We start from the raw sequence: 24,841 nt of genomic DNA, 5'->3' as shown, positions 1-24,841 counted from the left end.
TAAACAGCATTCTGGGAGAGAGGCTGCAGTGATATGGAATTGCACGCAGCAGAACAGTTCTTTAACAGATAGGTTTGCAGCATTTTGCTGCCGTCCTTATTAGAACTTTTGTTTCCTGTCATTTATAATTATGGTGAGCACAAATGTAATAATACAGTTGTACTGATTTGGTAATGCTAAACTTACCACTACTCATCCTCTCTGGGTTTAAACACAGCCAAAATGTGGAGATTAACACTTTAAATAATCAGCTTATCTCCTTTTTGAAAATGGGAAATCTTTGTGCATTTTATTTTCCTTTGAATATGTTTCAAAAAGCAACATTACATTTCAGCAAAACTATCCATTTCTGGGATGGATGTTGCCAAAAGAACAGATTTACAATTATGAAAAATATAGGCAATGAAAACTGACAGAAAACATGGTTTACTATGAGTTTCCTCATTTTTGCAAAGGAGATTTGCAGAGGTTTTTGAAAGCTTAAATGATCACCCGTAGAATGTGCCCAGAGTGAAGCGTCAGAGTATGGAAAGGTTTCTTTGGTACTGAAGCTATCAGTGATGTGCTCCAATTATAAATGAAGGGAAGCAGAGATTTTAATAAGGTCCTACGTTGAAAAACAGAAAAGCTATCCTTCGATGATCATCTTGCTTTTGGTGAGTTCAAGCTGATGGCATCAAGCACACTGCAATGAAATGGAGGCAGAGCATTGAAACAGCATTCATTAAAATGCTTCTTTCAACTGCAGGGATAACTGCTCCCATGGGAATTTGTTTCCCATGAGAAGTGACCTGTTTTGGTTTTCAGGCCTCCATCTGCCTTGAGTTCACACACACATACCTGTTAGATCACACAGACACACCAAACTAGTACATGCATAAAAAGTTTTCAACCACTATTATCGTCTCCCCTTTCTATCTGACTGAGCCAATCCCTGTAGGAGCAAAAGCTTCAAACCTACTGACATATACATTCTAAATATTCACACACACATACACACACACACACACACACACACACACACACACACACACACACACACACGGTCTACCTCTGAATCTAGATTACATAGGCACACTGAACGCATGCTCACCTACACACACTTCCCTAACCCCACACAAAAACACACCCTCCTTGAATGCTTTGGAGGAATCGCCTAGTTATACACTCCTGACAGCCCTGTAACAACAGCAATTGATCTCTCTCTCTCTCTCTCTCTCTGTCTCTGTCTGTCTCTCTCTCTCTCTCTCTCTCTCTCATCCTTCAACAATTAACCAAACCAAACCTGACCATGCATTTATTACTGAGTCCATACCCACAATGACTTGGGAGTGAGGGGCACTTTCAGTCACAGCAACCATATTTACTCTGAGCCGGGTACTCAAATATTCAATCAGGGAGGAGAAAATTGCATTGCACCTTATCTGCTCTAGCTGTGTGCTGGAGAGGAGAGGGAAGAGAGGAGTTAATATCACAGACCTTTCCGACCTCCTCCATTTATCTCCCATAATCCTCTTTTCTATTGCCTTGCCCTCCTGTAATTACACACTAGGATTGATATTTGCCATTATGTCCAAATGGGCATACAGCACAACAGAGTGACCACGAGGAAGGCCGTTTGCAAATCCATACCATAGCACTCCCTCTGCAAGACTTCCAGATCATATGATAACTGTTAGTTTGCTAATTGTCATGCTGGAAAAAAGAAGAAATGCCTGACTCTTTTTGGAACAGATTCCAAAATAGTTTCTTAATTACAGTTCTAACAGCCAGCTCACTGGGTTTAGAGCAATTCTGCACACAATACAGCCAGAGCAGAAAAATGTTAAAAATCGAAATAGTACTGCTGTGTATAATGATTTTAAAATTATTCTGACAGAACAGATTTCTGACAGACCTCTAGAGAATGTGTGTGGTTTATTAGTATTTCAGTGCCAGCCATCACTGAGTTTAGGCATATCAGGAAAACTGAAAAATTCTTCCTCAATTTATTATATCTGCTACTTTCATTAGCTCAATCATTCTTACCTGAGTGACTTTTTAGATGTAACAAATTCAAGAATAATTCCTAGATAGTCCAACCTTACCATCCAGGCTTGGACTTAAAAGCATGTTTAATTGGAAAGCTCCACTGGCTTTAGAATTTAGACTAGCCTTAATTCACTTTCCCACTTGTTTATTTATCACAGACAGCATCCAATCAGAATGTGACGAGTAGGTGGGGAGGGAGCAGGGGGATGCACACACCCATTTCACAGAGTGAGTAGTTGTGTCTTTGAAGCGGACCAAAGTAGAGCGGCTCTGTCAGCCTGCCACAACAGACTGGATCATCGTGTTATTTGATGATCTGGCTTTTTGTCGAGCCTCTGTCGCGGGTTTCACTGCTCTGGCATGCCCCAAAATGTGCCTCGCCCTATTAGGAGTATCACCTCCCACCCCACACTTCCCGCCTGCCAAAACCCTGGTGCAGTAGTTAGCAGCGCCCCAGGCTCTGCCTACCCAGGCTAGTGGCACTCATGAGGAGGAACAGAGGCCCTCATGATACCTCTCCACACTGAGTAGCAATTAATGTGTTTTCTTGCTCAGTGACTTGTCAAACATTAATCTGTGGCCAGGGAGACTGGGGAAAGGAATAAGAGAAGTGAGAGAAAGTGAGAGAAAGTGAGAGACATACAGAGAGAGAGCAAATTTGATAGAGAGAGAGAGAGAGAGAGAGAGAGAGAGAGAGAGAGAGAGAGAATGAGGAAAAAGGGTGAAGGATGAGCTGTATAAATGATTCGTCTGTCAAAACAAAACAGTATGACCGATGTATCTTAAAAACAATCCTTCCCTGAGTGTGACAGTGAAGCTGTCTAGCAGTGTGGGCTCTCTGACTGCTCAGCCTCAAGGGCTATGTGCTTTTATCCAGGCTATGGACAACATGGTAGTAATGTAAATTTAATGCATCTTCACTACCAAATTTCACACACATGAAATGTTATTGGGGCAACCTTTCATATTATAGGTAAACTACCAAAATAGGCATCTGAAAATTAAACATAGCATTAGGTGATGGGACCAGAGAACATGGACCTTTAAAAGTATCTGACATAGGGGTCAGAGTGTGTATTGTGCTATGGGGAACCTTCACACATGGAGGATATATTCTGATAATGTACAAAGCCATGTATTCGTTAAAAAATGAAAACAAAAATATTTAAAAACAAACAAAAAATATCCATATGCACCCACTGGCCTGAAAATAAAAAATAACCTGAACCAAAGCAGTTTAATTAAGTCACAAAACTCCACTTATCTCTCCCAGAATTAGCCTTGTTAACAGTCTGTCGCTTACGTGTCTCCATGGACATGTACACTTTTTTCCCCCATAAAACTATGAAAGCATAAATCTGTCTCCATGACTGAGAGAAATAACCCAATATATCTTTAAAAATGAAGGTCTAAATCAACCTGATTAGGAGCACAGAGCTATATCTCTAGAGGCTGACGCTGATAGCCCCCATTTTGTAAAGATTTAGAGGAGAGGAAAACAACAACTTATCCATGTCAACTTGTGTTATTACATCAATTTGTAGCACTGGCCAAAAACACAACAACAAGAAAAAAAATCCTCAGCCAAATGGTCCCAGAGCAATTTGCCAACAGGGTGATGCTTTGAAAGAGATAAGGTAGGACATGAGAGAAAAGATAGAGGGCTGTCAAGTTCAGGTATTTGGTGTTTGGGACATGGTAGAACTGTGCTGTCCCCAAGACATTAACATGTTCAAGTAACGACTCAGGAAAATTTCAACACCCTCAAATTTAGTTTACCTCCAAACTGTTCAGGCACGTGACTCATAAGATGGCTTACTGTGCACTTGGATTTTAGTAGCTGCTTCAGGCCCCACCCCCTCCCTGCTTCCAGATAGAGGCGCTGTTTTTTTGACAGGCATTTTCTCCCCTATAAGCACTGAAAGTGTATCGTCCAAAACTAGTGCTGCACTGTGTCTTGGGCAAATCAACCAGTGATTCAAATTAGTTTCACTTTAAATGGCTCAAAGAATTAAAAACTTGTTTCTGTTGTATTCCACTCAATTGCACCCCACTATGCATAATTTCATGGTTTGAGCTCTGAGAATTGCAATTGCAATATGCGTTGCAATAGGGAACATGAGTTAAAGCAGCAGTCTCCCAGGGTTTTGTGGCAAATCCCCAGTGGACCTGTTCCCCTTGCACAGAAACAATGTATCATTAAAAAACAACATTAAAATCATACCCTTAAGAGCTTTAAAAAACAACATCGCTTATTGACATCTTTCAGATATATGACAGAAAAACAATAACTTGTCTCTGAAGAGGAAAGAGAGAGAAGGAGAGGAATCAAAGACCAAAAAGAGAGAGAGCGATAGCTAGAGACAGAAAGAGAGCTAGCTAGAGAGAGAGAGGAAATATTTCTGTGTCTGGCTTTTACCTACTGCAGCAGGATAGAGCAGGGCTCCATTTTGAGTGTGCTGGGTAAGGAAGTGCTGGTGGCTGCCTTGTCAAAATGTAAAAAAAAAAGCTAAAATTTTCACATACACACACAAAAAACACATATACGACACACCATATTCAAATAATCAAGCTCAGCATAATGACTACGCTAGGGTGGAAGTTCCAGCTGAAGATTGATCAGAGAGATGTGATGAAGGACTTTTTTTACTTTTCCAGTTCACTGACACATAACATAGAATTAATGAAGGAGGTGACAGCCCCCTGGTATGATCTATCTTTTGTTGGGACTTCACTGGTAAAGGGCATTAATAATGCAATTGCAGTGAAATATGTACTGTTTAGTTTCTTAATATAATATATTTATAATTTATATAATTTATAATTAATATATTTTCTTTATATAAAAGCTCAGGTCTTCTGAGTTTTTGGAGTGTGTATATGTACAAGAAGATGAATGAAATAATAGGGGAAATATGACTGCCCAGATACAGCACCTACTGCATCTAAGACAGAACAGTCAGAATGTAAAAGGCATCCAGGAAAAATAGGATGTACACTGAACACATTGTGCAGTCCAGCTACAGACATGCCGAACATGATCATGACTAAGCTAAGTACTGACAGGCACTGCTGTAGGCTCCTCTGACTTAGTGGCAAGCTGCCAACAGACAGTATGCTGGCAGACATGAAGTAGCAGTAAGAACAATACCAGCAAACTGCAACCAACAAACTGGTATGTGGCGCAGCAGTAGTTATACTTGAGACCCTAGGCTACAACATACAAGCCACAGGCAAACTCTACTGTCCCTCTCGGAAACAAAATCTGGAAACCAAGATAAAGACAACTCAGGTGGGAGTCAGCACACTGACAGAGCTCCAGAAGGGTACAAAGATTAAACATATGGAACAAATTCAGTGGATGGCCCATAGGTAAGTCTGCTAAACAAAGGCTAGAAGCACTGGCATCCAGACTACAGAGATACACAAAAGAATCAGCGACCAAAAGACTTTGTCAAAGAACATTTCAAAATATACTCTCAGTTACAGTGCAACAGAACCCTTACTGTGGATCCATCCAGAGCTGAAGCGGAACACTACTGCAAAAGGATATGGGAGAATGAATCATCACGTAACACCTAACATGCATAACACACATCACATCTGTAATGCTTATTGGTTAAACAATTTCAAAGCAGAGCACCACAATCTCTCAGAGCAGGTATCAGTCTGCATTACAACAGCAGATGCCTAAGAGGGAAACATGTCAAAAACATGAAGAACTGGGCAGCACCATGTCTTGACATGAACCAAGTCTACTGCTTGAAAAAACTAACAGCTCTGCATTGCCTACTGTCATCTGCTAACTAGTAGCTCCCATCCAAACCAAGGCAGGACAGTACTGGTCATGAAGGACAAGGGCCAAACGCCATCTAACTATAGACCCCATAACCTGCATGTTCACAACACGGAAGCTCCAGTGAGGAATACTAGCCACCAATGATCAGGTGCATGTACATAAGCATTGCTCACAAATGGATTGGTAACAACATCAGAGGTTTGAAGCAGCACACAAACCTGTCCACTTGCATTCAAAGACCAGACAGACCAACCCATGCATTCCCCATTTCAACTATAAGAAAGCATATAAGTCAATGCCACATATGAATCAGAGTATGTAAGCAGAGTGGAGTGGAAGACAGTTATGCTCCTCACTCAAAGTGTTCTAGGATCGCTCTGTTCCAACTCTGCTCTATTGTCTCTGATTCCCCATCCTTGAAGAAAGGGGGAAAAAATCTGTTTTAATATGTATTAAACAATATGAGTACATGAGTACTTGGCTTAACAAAATGAGATAAAAAGCACTGTAAAAATGTGTCATGTTTTAGTGAATTGAAAGAAAAATTCAATTCTAAATTTTTGTCCAATAAATATTTTTAGCCTACTATGCATCATGCAGGGACATGTTTCTGTAGATGGAAAACTATGTCATGGTTTTGAGACACATACCTTTTTAGATTCCACAATGAATCCTTTGTGGTAATGATAACCTCACCGTACTTGTATTCACCATTATGCACTTTAATTAGGGACTTTTTGATTATTTTCTTGGTCTCTGTGAAAATACCTAGAGAAGTCCAAGCTTCTAAAATGAACACTGCAGTGTCATTATGGGCTATTGTCGCATGTTGCATTAGAGTGGTACTGGAGTGATCTTAGAGCGAGAAAAAACACCACACTCAATTTTTATGCAAGCCCACACCTTGCTCTGGGTGAAATTGCAACTCTCTGCTCCCCGCTCCTCTCTCACCCTGCACCGCTGACATACTCTGACCTTGATCCCTGAATGCCCTGCCCTGTATAAAGTCAAGTGACCATAAAGTGGGGTATATATGAAGAAGATGCCCTGTCCCCACTGATATTCTGCATAGGCCCGAATCCTCTCATACAGATATTCAATAAGATTGAGCACAAGTACAGATTCTGGAGCAGGACTATCGTCAGTCTTTCCTGTTCATGAAAGTCATCAAGCTTTTCACCAAAACAGAAAGGGACAATGACTCTCTGATCCAGCTGACCAGGATCTAAAGCAAGGATATAGGAATGCCATTCAGACTGGAGAAGTGTGATTGGCTGATAATAAAAAGAGGAAAAGTGATCAGGACATAGAGAATTGAACTTTCACAAGGTGGTATAACAGACCTGGAGGAAAACTGCAAATATCATGAGGTAGAGATGAGAAGGACAGCAACATCCCAGTAGCTGCATAGGGTAAGGCATGTCCTCAAAAGCCAGTTGAACGGAAACAATAAGATCAAAGCCATAAACACATATGCCCATTCCACCCAAGATCCAGCTTCCAAAGGCTGTATGCCAGCCTTAAAAAAGGGGGAATGGGGCCTACAAAGTGTAAGATCCACTATCCAGAGTGAGACCCAGAAGATCCATGAATAGATCCGAACAATGGCCCCAAAGATTGAGCAATAGCATGTAGCAAAGGTGGCTAACGTAAGACAATCCACCCAATGGCTGGAAAAGGCAGGACTGAAGGACATCACAGAGATGCTACACATGGCAGCACAAGACCAAGCACTAAGCATTAAGTCAGTCGAAGCGTATGTCACATCAGACCAGACCAAAGATGCAGACTGTGCAAAGGGGTCTCTAAGACAATCCAGCTCCTAGTACAAGGATAAAAGATGTTAGCAGGGAAAGTGTACACTGAGAGACACATCCGAGTGGCAGGGATCACATACAGGAACGTTTGCAAGACATATGATCTGGATACCCGCAAGTCCAAATGGGAGGAACAATAGAGATTGGTGGAGGACATCAAGGATCTCCAGATCCAGACAGTAGATAGTATTTTCTTAGGATTGTGTTCTTCTGAACTATATATAAGTAGTCAGTTTCCAGAACATTTGGTAACTTCAAGTGAAGTGAAAGAATGTCCTTGCACAGTGCTTACTGTACGTCATCCAAAACACTCCCCCATGAATGAGTCTCTGTCTCTCATTTTCTCTCTCTCAGACATAATTGTACTCCAATCTGGAATTATTCTGTTGTTCTCATGAACAGCATTCTTTGTGACAAATGTTGCTCTTAACAGAAATTAAATTTTGTCCCAAATTCAGACACAGTGGCTGATTGTGTAACAGCCTCTGAGCAAGAAACAGCCTCCACAGCCAATTGAGCTGAACAGTTTAAACAATCACTTAATTGTACATCTGGAGGAGGTTTTGGTATATTGAAAATCTGCTCCACATACACATCTGCAGGACCACTGCAATGGGCTATAAGTTCAGTAACCAATATCTAACAACCAGCAGGATAACTATTATTATGTTACTTTCATATGTAACATGGTTAGGTTTACAAAGAAAATATGAAAACACAAGGGACACTAAAACAGGGCTGAATGATGCAAACAAAATACTATATTTCGATTATTATATGTGGTCTTGATGTTCACAGCACACAGTGGCCTCATATAGAATTTTCATCCTTTGCTGACACCAGAATAGCACAGATCAATATAAAAACAATCATTAATAAAGAATATATTATGCTGTCCAATCCTTGAACGTCTTTTATCTCAGCAGAGAAGGTGACATGTGTCCTCACCTGTGGACACCCAAGGCTAGGTTCTACACACACACCGTATGAGAATATATTTCAGCTCATTCAACACAGGCATACCAGCATGTCCCAGATTTTTTTCAAATCTCCAAGCCAGGACGTATGCGCTAACGCATGTGTGTTCCGGTATCTGAGGCTGCCAAGCTAGGAGACTATCTAGGGTATTGCTACCACTTTACAGGGTGTCCGTGTGAATCGACCCCTGCTAGCAGACCGGGCCAGGGTGTCTCCCGCTGCCTGACTGCGATTGTGCTGGTTCAGGTGTCACCGGGCCCCAGCAGCCCAGGTTGAGAAATGAATAATGGAGCTGCCACAGAGGCAGGGCCCCTGGGGAAGCGAGCCAAGCCTGGCCGGCGCAGCCCCAGCCAGCGTGAGCCGCATCACTGATGGCCCATTAACAGTCCCTGATTCATAGGGCCGGCAGTCTCGACAGGAAACGGCCATTAGCTAACTGGACGGAAACTGCATGCTAAGACAGAGCACTATTTAGCATCCAGGTTGCTGGGGGGGGGAGGGAGGGGAAGAGAAAGAAAGAAAGAAAGAAAGAAAGAAAGAAAGAAAGAAAGAGGTATATGGATATACAGACTCCTGTGTATCTTGTCAGTTTCAGAATAAAACACCTGAATCTAATTGCTTCAAATGGACTACACCAAAAATAAGGAGGAAAAGTGAATGTGCAATGTGAGTATGAATGTGGTATTTCTTCAGTACTTCTTTGATCATGGCTTGGTCATACTGAACACTCCTGCACTGCAGTGTGGCAAGTTTTGCAAGTCCTTTGATACACTTACATTCAAACAATAAAGACTATAAGTGAATGAAGAATTTATCTGAAAAAAAAAAAAGAAAATGATAAAAGAATGTCAGATAAGGCTGGGGAGATGCTCTACATATTCTGTACTTTTCATAACAAACATTGTGCAACAAAATCAAAACACCACTGATCTTTCTTCAAATAAATGCACTGTATACATAATTACTTCCCAACTCATATTAGAAGAGAAAATTATTTAGTCTTACAGTGTGCCGTTCTAGGCTATCCCAAGCACATGAGCTGCTGTGAAAAATATTCTTGTTTAGAATTTAAGGACTGGTCAAAAAATGTATGACATCATTATCTTGGCAATAGCATATCACAACAACTTCTGCGTCTGGGATTTTTGGAATTATCATCAACAAAATCCCAAGCAACACTGTTGCCCAGTGTAGCAAACAAATCACCCAAATCCTTATTCTTTTCTGTTCTTGAACACAGAGGTCTCTCTGACGAAGGCCCTTCCCTTTGCGGCCAAGCCAACTCTCGCTAACAATTTGTCCGTGTCTTTCTCTCTCAGCAGAGAGATCAAGGAAGAGTTTGTCTGTTAGCCAGGCACGACATTTTAGCTAAGAGGCGACAAGGGAGCTGAGAAATGGACCAAGATGATGCTGAGCGTGTAGTAACGCTTTCATGCCAGCAACAGCACTCCTGGATGGCAATAAACGCCTGATTCAGATGGTGGTTACGGTGATGTTGTCCACTGGTTGCATAGCACTGATGAGCAAGAACAGGGTTTTCAACAAAAAAGAAGAGGCAAGATGCTGAGGAGACATGGAATTAAGTAGGTGCTCTTCATGCTATTAGAAACATCCACATTGCACCTACGCTTACCAGCTACTTTTTAGTTGCACCTATATAATAGTGGCATTTTGTAGGTGTACAATTATTGTGTACACTTGGTCAGCCATCCCTACTCCCGTTTATCTCTGGACCGTTTGTGATTGCAGGACAACTGCTGATGGGATATTATTTGGGTGGCAGAGCTTTATCAGCATTTCCACTTCCATGAACATGGTAGTGGCATGATAGTGGCACGGTAGTTGGGGCTGAAATGCCAGTGGGTCTAGTGCTGTTATCATGCCCATTAATGCTTCTGGATTTTTCCCATATGCCAGTGTCACTGCTGCACTGTGACTGATCCTCCTTCCAAAAATATCCAGCCAACAGTGATCAAGTGGCCTGGTCAGAAACTGACCACTGACAGAGCTGTAGGATGGCTAAAAAACAGGGCATAAACCCATAGTCTGATTCTTTTAAATAAATGATTCTAATAAGGTGGGTAGTGATAAATATAGTGGGTAGTTCCAAATGCACTATGATCTCAGAGCAGGGAGCATTTTATTAGCTTGGCTGGTTTAGGGAAGGAACAAGGGCCCTTGCTTTTGATACTCAGTTCTGTTCAATGTGATATTAGGAGGCTTCACCACACATGGTCAGACATGGTCAGACCCCCCAAGGGCTTCAATCACCACGACAAGCAGATCAAGGAAAGGAGAAATTAAAATAACACACACGCTCATGCCATCAAACTGCATGCACTGCCCTCTAATTTCACTCTCCTTATTAAGCCTTCGGCTCATCTAGGCTTACATTTGTGCAAGGCTGGCTTGGGAACTATTTAAACGCAGGACTTCTGGAAAGTTCTGACAAAGAGTTCAGTGCATTAAGCCTATAGTGAGAGAAAGACTAGTAGTCAGACAACCGATGTGTGTTGTACAGCTGTGTGGAATAAGGACTGAGTCATCTACAAAACACAGCGAAAAAGCAAAGGCCAAGTGCAGAGCTCAGGGTGCCTGAAAAGAAGCTTGCCAAGGGAGCTGTGCAGGTGAAAAATAAAATTAAAACACAGAATAGCTCAAGACAATCCACCATAGTGCAACTTAAGATAAACGAATCAGGAAGCACAGAACAACGTGGCGACGGGGAGACTGAAAGAGTAAACTGTGATGTGCCGCGGGAGGCTCTTTCATGCACATTCTTTGTTCTTTGGCCAAGAGAAATGATCAAACAAGCCATTTAAACTGCATAACAAATCACTCAGGATGAGTGATGCTTGGCATTATCTGACCTATTTCATACCCACAATTACATTATGGCCAGCCTGAAAATGTTTTATTACATTTAGACCTCTTTTCAGTCAAGGCACTCATGTCAAAAAGAGTACAAACGAATACTCTCCACAGTCTGTTTCAGACCCTCGTCTGTGCACTTGCGTAGAATAAAATCACAATGTTCATGTTTTTAGAAGCTAATAATGCGTTCGAAGAGTTTACATCAGTATGAGGCAGACACAGACACTCCTACATTCACTGAAAGCACAAAGGAAATAACAACTAAATAAGCAAATGTTATATTTGTTATGCAAACTTGGAAAACAGACAGACCATGTAAGTTGTAGTGTTTCTGGTGTTTGGAAGCATTAAAAGTCTTTTAAAAGATTTCTACAAGGCCATGACAGCTAGACTTTTTGCACTAAGTTTCCGTATCACTATATTGAGTTTGTGGCCTTGCGTGAGGACTTGCATGCACAGTGTATCTGCAAAGAACAGAGAAATAAGTCATCAGCTGCAAACAGACTGGGGTCATGACATTACACTGAACCTCGTTAGATAAAGCCATAATTAAGCCCCTAGCTCTTATCTTCACAAGTGGAATTATTGTACCATTTATTTCATTGCCTTGCGAAATAGCCCACTGAACCAATTATGGCAAACTCCATATATGTCTCTCTCTAATGTCATTTACATTGCGAGTGTGAGCTAGCAGTGTTGACTGCTGTTATGAAGGAGGTTACTTGAAAGATCCATCTGTGTGGATGACTGAGATGTCAGAAGAATGATGATAAATTGTACATTTCTTTATTTTAGGTACCATTTACATTGCCGTAAAAGTATTTTTAGTCATTTCAACGAAGTTAAGATAGCAATTAAGCCACAAACAAATGTTCCCTAGCCAGTTCTTTGTTCTGGTGGCGTTTTTGTCCCTTGCAATCAAATAATGTAAATTAGAAAGGTAGTGCTTACTTGCTTTGATAAAGAATACAAGACATTTTAATTTCCTCATTTGTTTTACCTTGTAGTTCTCCTGCATAACTAGGTAGCTGAAATGAGGGTAATATGAAATATGTATATTGCTGCAAGATGTCTAAAACAGGGAAATATTAATGGCTGAAAAATAACAATAAATGCTTCGTTCATCCTAAGGCTCCAAAAGATTGGTTTTCATCATTTACAATTCGAATGGCCCTTGAACCTATTCTTAGTCAGATTGCCCGAGCCTCAGTTTGTCAGTGTTAGTCTGATGCTGTTCTGAACTGGGCCACGGGTTTTAAATTTTCATCTGACAAAGTGAATCATGTCCAGGCCTGAACGTGTTCATTAAGGAGTGGTGGCCAGTGTCCCAGTGCCTCCAACTCTTCATCTGTGACTGACGTAAAGGTCATCGGATCGGACAGCGCAAATGAGGCATCTGGCCGAAATCAGGCTTAGAAAGGCCAGTGCGCTACAGCGCATCTTACCAGCGCGGTGTCCTACCACGAAAGACCAGCCAAATCGGGCCGGCCAGATTATCACGGAAAATCCACCGTGCAACAGTATGACAGCAGACCTTGGCTGTCCTCACTAGCGCTTTCAGTTTGACTTGTCACGCGAAACGCAGGCAACACAAGCCGAGCCTGTCACCTCACGGCTTCCGAGACACTGCTGTATAAACAAACAAAGCAAGAAAAAAAGCAAGAGACAGAGGAAAGAAGGAAAGAGAATGGAGAGAGAGAGAGAGAAAGAGAAAGACAAAGGCAATGAGGTGAGGGAGGAGTGAGAGGAGAGAAGGCCGCAGCGATTATTGTCATTCCGTGGTGAGATCCAGTGCCCTCTGCATTCCAAACGGGAGAGAAAGTGCCCAGAACTGGGGCACTCTGACAATCCACACGCAGCTACGAAGTGCTGTTGTGTCTCTAGGGTGTTAACTTACATAGCCCATTATGGCTGGAAACAAAAGGGGGGAGTGTGCACACAGGAGCCCAGTGGCTCGTCACATCGTGGCATTGGGCTTAATCACTCCAAGATGCACATCACCAGGGCAAATCCCATCCTGTATCGGAATTAAGGTCGGTGTGCACATGCTGCTGTGTACCATGAAAACCAGGCACACCAGTATCATAACATTTTCACAGTGGTGGGAATATGCCACAAGCCTTGAGTGCAATGCAATGAGTGCATGTGCAGTTGCACAATGTAGCACACACTGGTATATGTATGTGTCCTTATCTCGCTTTAACTTATAAACACAATCCTGTCTAGTATGGCATAATAAGGACCACAATGTATAAAAGCAGCTCCACATGATGATGGAGTTGTTCACTATTACGATAGGAGGGATGTCTTCTGAAGAGTCCACCACACTCAAATCTGTGCACATGCATAATTACATGACCACTTGACCAGCATAATCCCATTTGATCCATTGTCATAAGTCATTTATATGGTTGGGCCTATTTTGCACTCACACCGGTAATGCATGTCATCCATACTCACACTCTCTTACACACAGGATGATTAATTCTTTCATAACTAACACCAACATCTGTATTCAGGAGGCAGTGGAAATGCTAGTCTAAGATCTGGACCTAGTTAGCCACACAGTCAATATGTGCTACAAAGCTAAAGTGAGCCAGCCCTCCTACATGTGATACTTTGTGTCCCGGAACTTGGATCAGCAACTTGGGTCAGCACTAAATTTTGCTGTGCTGTGCTCACGAGTGCTTCCTCTATGTTCAGAAGTCCTGGCCCACTGTCTATTCCTCTTTCACGCCCACCTCGGTAACACTCAAGAATGCCTGAAATATATCAGCCCACCAGCCTTATGTTGTTTCAAAGTAGTAGACAAAGTAATCTCTCTCTCTCTCTCTCTCTCTCTCTCTCTCTCTCTCTCTCTCTCTCTCTCTCTCTCTCTCTCTCTCTCTCTCTCTCTCTCTCTCTCTCTCTCTCTCTCTCTCTCTCTCTCTCTCTCTCTCTCTCTCTCTCTCTCTCTCTCTCTCTCTCTCTCTCTCTCTCTCTCCCTCCCTCCCACTTAGCCACAAATGGAAATCTTACCATGGGCCCCTTGCAGCACCCTGCTGAGTTCAGCCCATCCCACTCTCTTCCACAGTGACATCCTTTCAGCCTGTAACTGCACAGGCCCCAGGACAGTCATGCAGGCCAGTATGGTATTGCAAGATAGGGGCAAACCCTGTCACCAACGGCAACTCCAAAAAGCCACCAAACACCTTAAATCACACACAATGTTAGTGGTGCTTATTCACCTGCACAACTGTTGCTTCTGATACGGCACAACTGAGCACACAAAGCTGAAGGTATATAGCAGCAGACTGCATTGACATTTGAGAGGAGTCTATGAAAGAAAAGAATCTCAAGTTGCCTAGACATTACTCTCCTCCATATACAAACTGAGCGCGGTCAGTCCAAGATACAGCGCCATCTCATTTCTCAGCCTGCGTTAATGACATAATTTGTACAGATGTTCATGAGGAGATGTTCATTGAGGTAACACTCAGTGAGGAAGCAGTGGTGTCCTATGACATAAGAGTCTACTGATATGGAAGCAGTGCTGTCCACTGATAGCATTCTCCCCTCATTCTCCACATCACTCATTATATTCAGATGGCTGACATGAATGAGGCACTGCATGCTGTAGTAGGTGTCAGCTGTGTCCGTCATGGTATCATTTTGCCTTATCAGTCCTACTCAGGGAAGTTACTGCAGCCCATCTAGAATGACAGGAGCATTTAAGCTAAATCTGAAGTGTGTTTGAGGTATAGCATACACTGTCCTCGGACAGTAAGGAAGGAACAAGATAAAAGCATGACTTCCAACTTGGACAATGTCTGCAGTAAGGGCAACATAAACACCTGATCTGAATCTGAGTAGCTTTCATGGTGCAGCACTTCTTTAGAGAGCTGAAAGAGAGAATGAAACACAAAGAGAGAAGGTGCTCCCTTGGCTGGGAGACAGAAACAGAGAGAAGGTAAAAAAGAAAAAAATAATAATATATAGTAGGAGGAGGACAAAGACCATAAGAGCACTAGAAACAGTTACAGAGCGAGAGAGAAAGGGAGAGACCTTGAGAGAGAGAGAGAGAGAGAGAGAGAGAGAGAGAGAGAGAGAGAGAGAGAGAGAGAGAGAGAGAGAGAGTCTGGACAGCCTGATGACCCCAGAGGCAAACTGTCAGTGGAGCTGATCAAAGCTGGCCAGAGAGGGCAGAGCTTGTCAAGAACTCATGATGTCAAAAGCTAGCCTGAACGGCTCACCAGCACCAGCCCTTTCTCTGAGATTGGGATTCTGCAGGCCTCTCTGAAGTTGTCTGTGACCACCATAATCAAATATGAATTTCTCCCATAATAGTCCTCCTCTCCAGAAAGATAGAGGTGACTGACGAGCAATAATTCAGCCCAATGAGTTCTCTTTGGAAGAAGTGACAGCTTGCTTTGATGGCTCACCAAGTGCTGTACACACAAATGTAGTTCTGATCTTAGCTATGGCCAGTACAGTTTTGTATCTGTGTCAGGAGTCTGGGTTGCTGTTAAACAATATTAGACTGATCTCAGATCAGCAAAAGGATTGGCAGTCTGGCTTGGGCTGGAATAGGGAAAGTTTAAAAAACTACAACTATTATCAGGCTAGAACAAGGTCTGCTGTTGAGAGTTTCCAGTAACTCCTACACCCCACCTTCTTCCCCACGCTCCAGCTTTAGATCTGCAAGACAACCCCAAAATCCCAAAGCAACAGCCACCACAAGTTTCTTTTATTCCCATTTCCCATCCAGAGTGAATCCTTAGCCCTGGAAGTGCTCTTTGACCACCAGATTTCATGCAATATGCAGTGGCATTTAAAGTCAATATACCTCTTTGGTTGGGCGGTGGGGGAGTATGGCTCAGCACTATGGAGAGGAAGGGACCAAGCGCAGATGTCAAGAAGAGTGAAGGCCACTTTTCTTTCTTCCTCTTACGCCATCACATTGCTCTATGAAGCCAACTGTGAAATAGACCCAGAAGTGAGGCTTCATAACAATCGCAGCAGGCCTGCTCGGTAGCCCAGTAATTTCCAACCGAAAATTCCCACTGATTGCCCCGTGAGGAAAAGAAATCGCTCGTGTTGGAGGCCACCAAGGCTCGCACTGGGTGAAGTGCGAACCGCTGGCTGAGCGACCGCCGCCACTCCCCTACAGGAAGAAAACCTCAGAGCCTTCTCGCTTTGCACCTACAAAGAGTAGAAAAGTGAGGCGGCATGCTATGCTAGGGTGCACAGTTTCTGCCCGCTCCCTCTCACAAATGCCAACGTCAGCCAAGCTAAATTGCCATGGTAACACAGTACTTGATGATTGCCAGGGAGACAAAAAAGAAATAAACCGCATAAGGCCTCTGAAACGCTCAAACTGGAAGCAGAGTTCATCTAATATACAGCTTATGAACTCAGAAACTAGTCAGTAACCTGAATGAATCTCCTTGGCTCTGAACACTTGTGGTTTTCTCTATTAGAACTTCACATAGCAAGATCTAATATGTTTTGCATTTCATTAATTAACAATCAGTCCAGCACATTTTCTCAATTCAAATGAAAGGCTTGAAAAAAACATATATTGACAAAACAATGGTTCAGTAATAAGAAATCTATTCAGTCTTGTCTTTTATCACAAGAAAGAGGGAGGGGAAGCAGAATGGTGTACTGTGGCGTTAACTTATGTACCACTTTATGCACAAACACTGAGAAAGGACAGCCGCAAACTCACAGAAGAGCACTTAATTCTCCTCCGTGCTCCACCAAAGTATTCAAAATGTTAATAATTAATTAAACTCAATAATAATGTGGTATGTGAGAATCCTTTGTGTGTGTGTGTGTGTGTGTGTGTGTGGACTCAAATTGCAAGGGTGCCGTTTTGAGTGACAGCACGAGTAGTTAGAGCCTGACACATTAATAACAGCAATTATTGAATTTACCCCCCCCCACACACACACACACATATTCCTTCAAAAAATTGATTTGTGGACTCCTGGCTGCATGGCTATAACTGCCATAACCATAAACCAGTCTTTATATGATGTCAGCATTGTTAGAAAATATTGGTTTGATTGGATGATTGAGTACATAGCTGGAATTTAATAACAACAATTTGTAGTTTACGGCAAGATAAATAAAAATTCTGATAAATGACATTTTGTTGTCAACTAAATCAGTCAGTAGGGAGGCATTGTGTCAATAAGAGTTATAATGAAGCAGACACAGATATGTGATATAACTATACCAATCATTATTACTTTTGTTACTAAAATAAAGACTAGAATGAAACCTAAGTAAAATTCACAAATAGAATGCAGTTATATATAAAACCACCATAATTGCAAATTTGTAAGAAACTGCAAGATCAAATTCATGCGAAAAGTTAAGAATGGTTAGAGTTAAGACCGAAGTTAGTTTCTGGTTTTCCTATGACTTCAGTAGAGCAGAAGCAAATGACATCACTCTGACTCATTTTGTTTTCATCAGTTCATGCTTGATGAAATCTATCTAGACTAGAGAGCCAATCAGAGAAATCCAGGTGTAATTCACCTTATAATCATCTCAGAAGTTTTTACATGCATATGAACTACTCTGACACAAGTACTGCAAAACTAGGCTACCAGCCCTGGTACTGATTGTCACTGAGGCCATGGAGGAGTAAAACACCTATTAGCATTTTAAATTATTTTGTGTAATTTGCATTGTTTAACTTCATCCTTTATAATGCCATCTGTGTTTTTGTAAAGGCAGGGGTTGTGCTAGCTGTACTGGAAATAACAATGGAATGCACTTTATGTTTGTTGAGAAGTCCTTGGCAGTGTTAAAAGCATTTCTGAAGTGGCTGAAATCCATATATCACCCAGTATGCAGGATGAGTTCACTTTGTACTCTACAGTACTGTGCTAGTAGGAAGCCCGTGGGTAGGTATTGTACTTATTGCATCCTCCTTAAGATTGTTAACATGCTCATTTTAGTACCCTGCCATAAAACCTGGGACCCTATCACTGTTCATCATCTAGTGAAGGTTGTCTTCAGGAGTCCATGAGTGCAAGGACTCAGAGAGGAAAATAAAATTAAACATTTAATAGATCATGGTCTTCCATTAATTATGCTAATCTAAGTGGTCCACAAACAAATAAAACAACAAAAGAATAAAAATTCTATCCAAATAAAACTAGACCACAAACCTGAAAAATCTTCAAATATCTAGCCAGTATTTTTTTTCTGATGAATTTATTGTGATGAATTTATTGTACATACTTGAACAGTGTCCACTATACAACAGCAGAAAACTGAAAGATTGGCACTGCTTCACTGCCTAAGTGAAAGGATAAACACACACACACACACACACACACACACACACACACACACACACACAAATACACACACACACACACACACTGCTGTGTGGAAGCAGAGGGGTGAGCCCCTTTGGCACATGATGGCTCTAGGAGCAGGTGTGAGATTGTAACACAATGGATAATTTAAGATAAAGTTCAGCCTCAGAGGTTCTTGAAGCAGGTGCAGAACCATAGATGTAAGCCTACAACTCCAGTCCTCTGAGTCTGGGGCAATTAAAAAAATACAGCAACAGATTTACTTTCGGGAACCACAAAACCTCCTTCATTTGTAACCCATATTACCTCATATACAGCCCCCACCCCACCGGAACTCCCCCAACCAGCCTTACTGTATGGTTTATTCTCCAACTTGGTAAATATCAATCAATTTTGTGTAAGGCTCGCTGCTTCATACCAGTGATTTTTCAGAGCTGCAGCGGTGACTGTAGGGTCCCTCGTTTCTGTGAGCTGACGGCCACACTGCCCACCATCTGACATAAATCACAACAAATCCATATGCCGTCCGTCTGTGCATCTACAATTTATGGTCATGTGGGCTGTGTCCTGCCTGTATTTACAAGGGGAACACGTGAGCGACAGACTGGGGAGGGGTGGGGTAGGGGTGTGGCTTCACCATGCACTGTCCCATCAGACTGCCCTCCTATGCAAGAGTGCTGCTAGTGCACTCAAGGAAGTACTGCATTTTGGAAAATGAGGCATTACCTCACAAAGGAACCACATAATCAACGTCCTCCAGCAGCTCTCTGTCGAAATCTTTTGATTTAATGAAATTATGACGTAGAAATTGTGGGCAAGGGGGTAAGGCAAAGCTCACACAGCCAAACTTTTCTCCCAGAGCCATGCACTGTTCTGTGGGCTCGGTGAAGGTGTCTCTTACCTTCCATGAGCGCTGATGATTTAAGAATAGGACAACCCCCCATTAGAAACGCAGTCAACTTTCACAAGCCACCCACTCAGCACAGAAGGCTGAGCTACTTGGAGAAGTCTTTGAAATGGGCATGCTTGCCTTTATTCCTACAGGGGATATTGGGAGAACGTGCATCGCTTTACAGAGAGCGTGCCTTACTGCATCCCTTAACACATACATCTCTCAACAAATAATATATGTAAAAACTGTTGAGTGAAGAGTAACCACGCGCATTTACACTTTCTCCAATAATCAAATGACTTTTCTCGCCAGTGCGCATTTCTAAGGGCTAATTATGATGTGCCACGTGGATGTAACCGCACTCGTGACTTTATCTCACCACGTACAATAAACAGCACTTCGATTTAAAATTCATATATACTAATCGTCTAGGACATTACACCACAAGCTGCCTTTCTTGATAATCGTTAGTATATATTCTACATCTCCTTGGTCTCAAATACCTGCTGCTAGTGTAACCATTATAGCAATAATATAATCTGATGCCGGTCTGATATTTAAACGTGTAAAAGTTAAACCGCTTCATTGTGGAAAATCCATATGAGATCATCTTAAAACCAGGTTTTTATTACTTACAATGTACAGCTGCAGAATGCATATTTAATGAGCAATGAAAAGATAAAGTAATCGTTAATCCATTTATTCTTAGTCTTCTTCTTCATTTAGTGCATCACTGACTATGGATGTATGCAATCTTCTCTAAAAGTGCGTCCAAACAAATAACTTCCCCCCTCAGTGCGAGAGTCTGCGCATCAAGTGGCATGTTCGCCAGATAATTCCGGAATCCATGCTTTACAAGGGAATTACGACCGTGAAACTCAGCATCGTCAGGCAAGGCTGCGGAGTTACAATAAAAATCCCGCACGGCATCCCATACTTTACCTCGAAATGCAATTTATCGACCAGTAAAAAGCTTAATTCCAGAGTTTATAGAAATTCTATATTCCAGCCAGCTAAAGACTCGGTCAATGGTTAATTCAACATGATATCGATACCGACTTGGTCTACATTAAGAAATCATAGCAATCTAGAATAAAGTAATATATATATATATATATATATATATATATATATAAATGAAATGAAGACGAAATGAATTGAAATGCAGACGACTAGATTTTACTTAACTAATCATTTCGAAGACTCGAGAGCGTTAAAATTACTCTGTTGCTCCAACTTTACGACAATCAAACTTGCCTTCTCTAACCAATGAGGCATGTCAAATCTGGTTGGCACATGTCAGTTAAAAAACTTCTCGTAATAAAACTACAATGTTCTCTTTTGGATTTAAATTGTACAGGCAACAAGTTAAATATTCAAATCAACGATGTTATCGGTAATCACTTGTCATCTGATGCCTGGTAATCATCGCGTACCAAGGTAATATAATACAAGAAATTATTCATTTATCTCTAATTAAACTACCATCTTCACAGAGGAGAAAGAAGCATGCAGTTTTAATCAGTTTAAATTATAGACATGGACTCTTACTTACAAATAGCAAGCAGAGATGAAGCTATGGTTTGTTTTTTTTCGGATCGAGTTCCTAGCAATTCGAGATGCCCCTCGAATAAGCCACGATCCTCAGTGCGCTGCGGCGGAGTAGACACCGTAGGGGAACGATGCGCTCTCCTCTGCCGCCACGCCGGTACTGGCGCCCTTACTCTCCAGCCGAGAGTATTCAGACAGCGCGCAACCCGTGTAGCCTCTTGTGGTGATGCAGAGAACTGGTGGACGTCGGGGAATGAGAGAGACTGGGAGAAAAGCAGGAATGATTTAAGGGACGGGTTATTGCTGCTTAACTTTAATATTTGAAACTTTTTGAAAATATTTGAGACAAAGCAGATTCAGATAAATGTGTGTGTGTGTGCGTGTGTGTGTGTGTGTGTGTGTGTGTGTGTGTGTGTGTGTGTGTGTGTGTGTGTGTGTGTGTGTGTGTGTGTATGTGTATGTGTGTGTGTGTGTGTGTGTGCACGCATAACATATATCAAAGAAGATGGGGGATGGTAGGGGACCAAGAACAGGGATCACACAGGGGCTATGGCATTTTTTCATCCTTCTCCAGCCCTCTGAGACACAACGATAGACAGACAGAGAGAGAGGGGAAGGGGGTTGGAATAAGGAGAAAAGAATCTCAGCTGGCCTGCATTGCTCCCTCTACATGGGGCGTTAGCCACTGTAGTATTATTTACTGTGGCTGTCTTGGGTTAAGTACCTGACTAAGGGGTCTGGATCAATAACTCACCCAGAGGTGAACTTACCGAGACAGGCACTGCATGAAAGGTGAAACCATTCTCAAAACTCCACACCAAGCGAAACCCACAGGAGCCTTCTGAGACTGTGCATGCAAGATATTTCATGTGACATCTCCGAATTATTTTTGATACTGTTGTTTATTACATTATTAATGTGGCAGGGAAAGTACATTAAACAGAAAAAGAAATTTAATTGTTTTGTTCAATCGGGCATAAATATATATTATTTCTATATTATTGCATAGAAATACACTATTAATATGTGGTTTGTGGATGTTGTCAGGATCACATATTGGTGTGCATGTCACTATTGAGACTGTTACTCTAAGCATTTGATCAATCTCTCTCTCTTTCTCTTTTCTCTATCTCTACCTATCTCTCTCCCTTCCCCTCTCACATACTATGTCATATCTGAGTAAAAATGCTATAATAGACCTAACACACCTTGGTGTTGAGATGTTTTTAATCCATCATGGTCTGGCATGCACATATTTTCTTTCTTTCACTCACACACACACACACACACACACACACATACACACACGCGCGCACACACCCTTACTTTAAAAGTCTTATCATAAGAACTGCTGACTATGGAAATGACTGCTGAATATTCCGCATGTTTTGTGCTTGCATGCTGGCAAGACAGTGTAAGTAATCTCTCAAACTCAGCACTGGGCAGATGCCAGGTGGACAATGTAAACACAGCCTCTGGAAGAAGACAAATGGGACTGACAGGGAACAGCACAGATTCACCATGTCAGTGGAAAAAGGGACAGGAACATTCCTATGGCTATTAAGAAATCAATATATTTACAGCATTTGGTCAGGCCTGAAAAATGTATTACATGAAAAGAAGAAATAACATATATATTCTGTGTTGTGCAATGCATTACAATTATGCTTTATAAAAAATTTATAAAGCAGCTACAATTTGCATTTTTTTTCTCTTTAATTTCTGTTAGCTCAGAACAGAAATTTGCAAATTCATGTCCTAAGAAAACTGTTAGTGACGGAAGTGGAAATTACATTCTAATTAACTCCAAAAGACAATAAACATGAAAAAACGGTGAGGGGGGGGGGGGTGGATTTGGAGAGCCTTTTGTCTTCCAGTGCATTGTTTCATTGTGTCATGCCAACATCTGCAACAAAAGAAAGGGAAAATGGATTAAGATTCCCTTTGCCTTTTGCCAGAAATTGTTTGACTCTCTGATGTAAAGAGTGTAGAATGACATGAAAGAACAGGCCTGAACTGGTGGGAGTAGAGGGAGAGCTGTGGTCTACTCCAACTGCTTCATCTGCAGTATCGTGAATGCTGAGGCAATCTGAGGGGCCAAGGGTTTACCATTAAAACACATAATCCCAGCACCTACATCCAATGGAGTTCTAAAAACACGTCACAGTAGTAAATGTCTACACTGGTTCCTCTCCTAATTAAATATACTGCATAATAAGGTTTTGCTGCTTCCTGAATACTGCATTCACCAATTGTAGTCTTTCCAGCATTATAATACTGTGATAATAGTTTGTACGGTGTGATGTGATTATCAGGATAGGAACAGTCTAAAGCAATATTATATGTTGTACAAAGGACACTGTAAAAGAAAAAAAAAAACAGGTCTACAGAGTGGACAAGTCAATAAATGCAATTAATTGTTATATATATTATGGTTTCCAATATGGTTTGGAACAATTAGTCAAAAACCTAATCATATTCTTAACATTCTTAACAGTTAAAACCTTCAGGTGTACAGGTAAGAAATGCCCAGGGCTTTCTCATAGTGTACTAAGAAAGCAGAGTAATACTAAAATTATAATAAAAAGAGCTGCACTTTTAAAAATAAACTATTTGCATTATTCAGAAGCATTTACTCTTGCCATAGTAAAGAAGTAATGTCTCACTGGAGCAGATTTCAGATTGTTTTATTGTTTTATGAGTTGCAGTGAGCTGTATGCCAACATCTACATTCAGTTTGCATCAGAGTAAATTACTGGTCATGATAGTCTGAACTACACTGCAATTTAAATTTTACATTTTTCAGTGTATTATGGTGCAAGAGAGGTATTATGCATTAGCAGATGTTTATGACATTCATTATTCTGTTGTGCTGGAATATGTTACTTTATGGCCTTACTGCTAGATACTTCTGTGCAGTGATAAGTTGAGTGATGAATTGAATCTAGACACAAGTCACTGAGTCTATTATATTTCTGCTTTCTTTTCTTTTATAGTTATTATGCTGATTCACTACAGAAAAAAAATGTTTGTTCTCTACCATATGTTCTTCATCCTGACTCCATGTAAATAACCAAAACTCCAGTATCAGAACCGTTGGTCCACATTTATCCTGCTGCTGATGTTTGTTCCAGCAGTGCTGTTCACAATTTAATAAGTCCCACCATGAAAAAAAGACAAATTCATGACTGGTGGCCAAATAATTTCATTATCATTTCTGGATACAGTATTGCAATGTTTGCAAAGAGCATTTAATATAACAAATAATGAACACAATGAATTAGTAAGGAACATTTAACTTGACCATACAGTTTTTAATGATGTTCTACTGTGATGACTGTAGGCTAAATCAAAAACAAAATAAATAATTAACAACACAATGAAGACTCCTGTAAGTGTTCTTATAGTGTACAGTATTGCTATTAGGGAACTGAGCCAGGATTTATTCACAGAGTTCAGAGCTGGAGGATCTTGATGTGTGGAAGACAGAAGACAGAAGAAAGAAGCCATTCTTCTACAAGGCACTCCAGTAACTAGACTTGCTGTAGTCAATTAGAAGGCGAGCACTCTTCACTTGGCT

At 41.4% G+C, this 24,841-nt stretch overlaps 1 protein-coding gene across 6 annotated transcripts in view; it reads right to left on the bottom strand.

The window, feature by feature from the left end:
* Positions 1–21,404, bottom strand: part of LOC113571658 (cadherin-22) — a 127,530-nt gene extending 106,126 nt beyond the window's left edge. For 4 of the 6 annotated variants that reach the window (XM_027000729.2, XM_035524607.1, XM_035524610.1 and 1 more), the window contains exon 1: positions 21,266–21,404. The gene's annotated coding sequence lies outside the window, so the exon portion shown is untranslated. Of the gene's footprint in view, positions 1–19,236; positions 19,294–20,346; positions 20,448–21,265 lie in introns of those variants that run through there. The other 2 variants (XM_035524604.1, XM_035524605.1) reach the window with 2 other exon arrangements.
* Positions 21,405–24,841: the final 3,437 nt, after the last annotated feature.

This window comes from Electrophorus electricus, chromosome 3 (assembly GCF_013358815.1).
Source record: "Electrophorus electricus isolate fEleEle1 chromosome 3, fEleEle1.pri, whole genome shotgun sequence".
Classification (NCBI taxonomy): Eukaryota; Metazoa; Chordata; class Actinopteri; order Gymnotiformes; family Gymnotidae; genus Electrophorus; species Electrophorus electricus.
The sequence above is the reverse complement of the archived record's forward strand: the minus strand, read 5'-3'. Positions and strand labels throughout refer to the sequence as shown.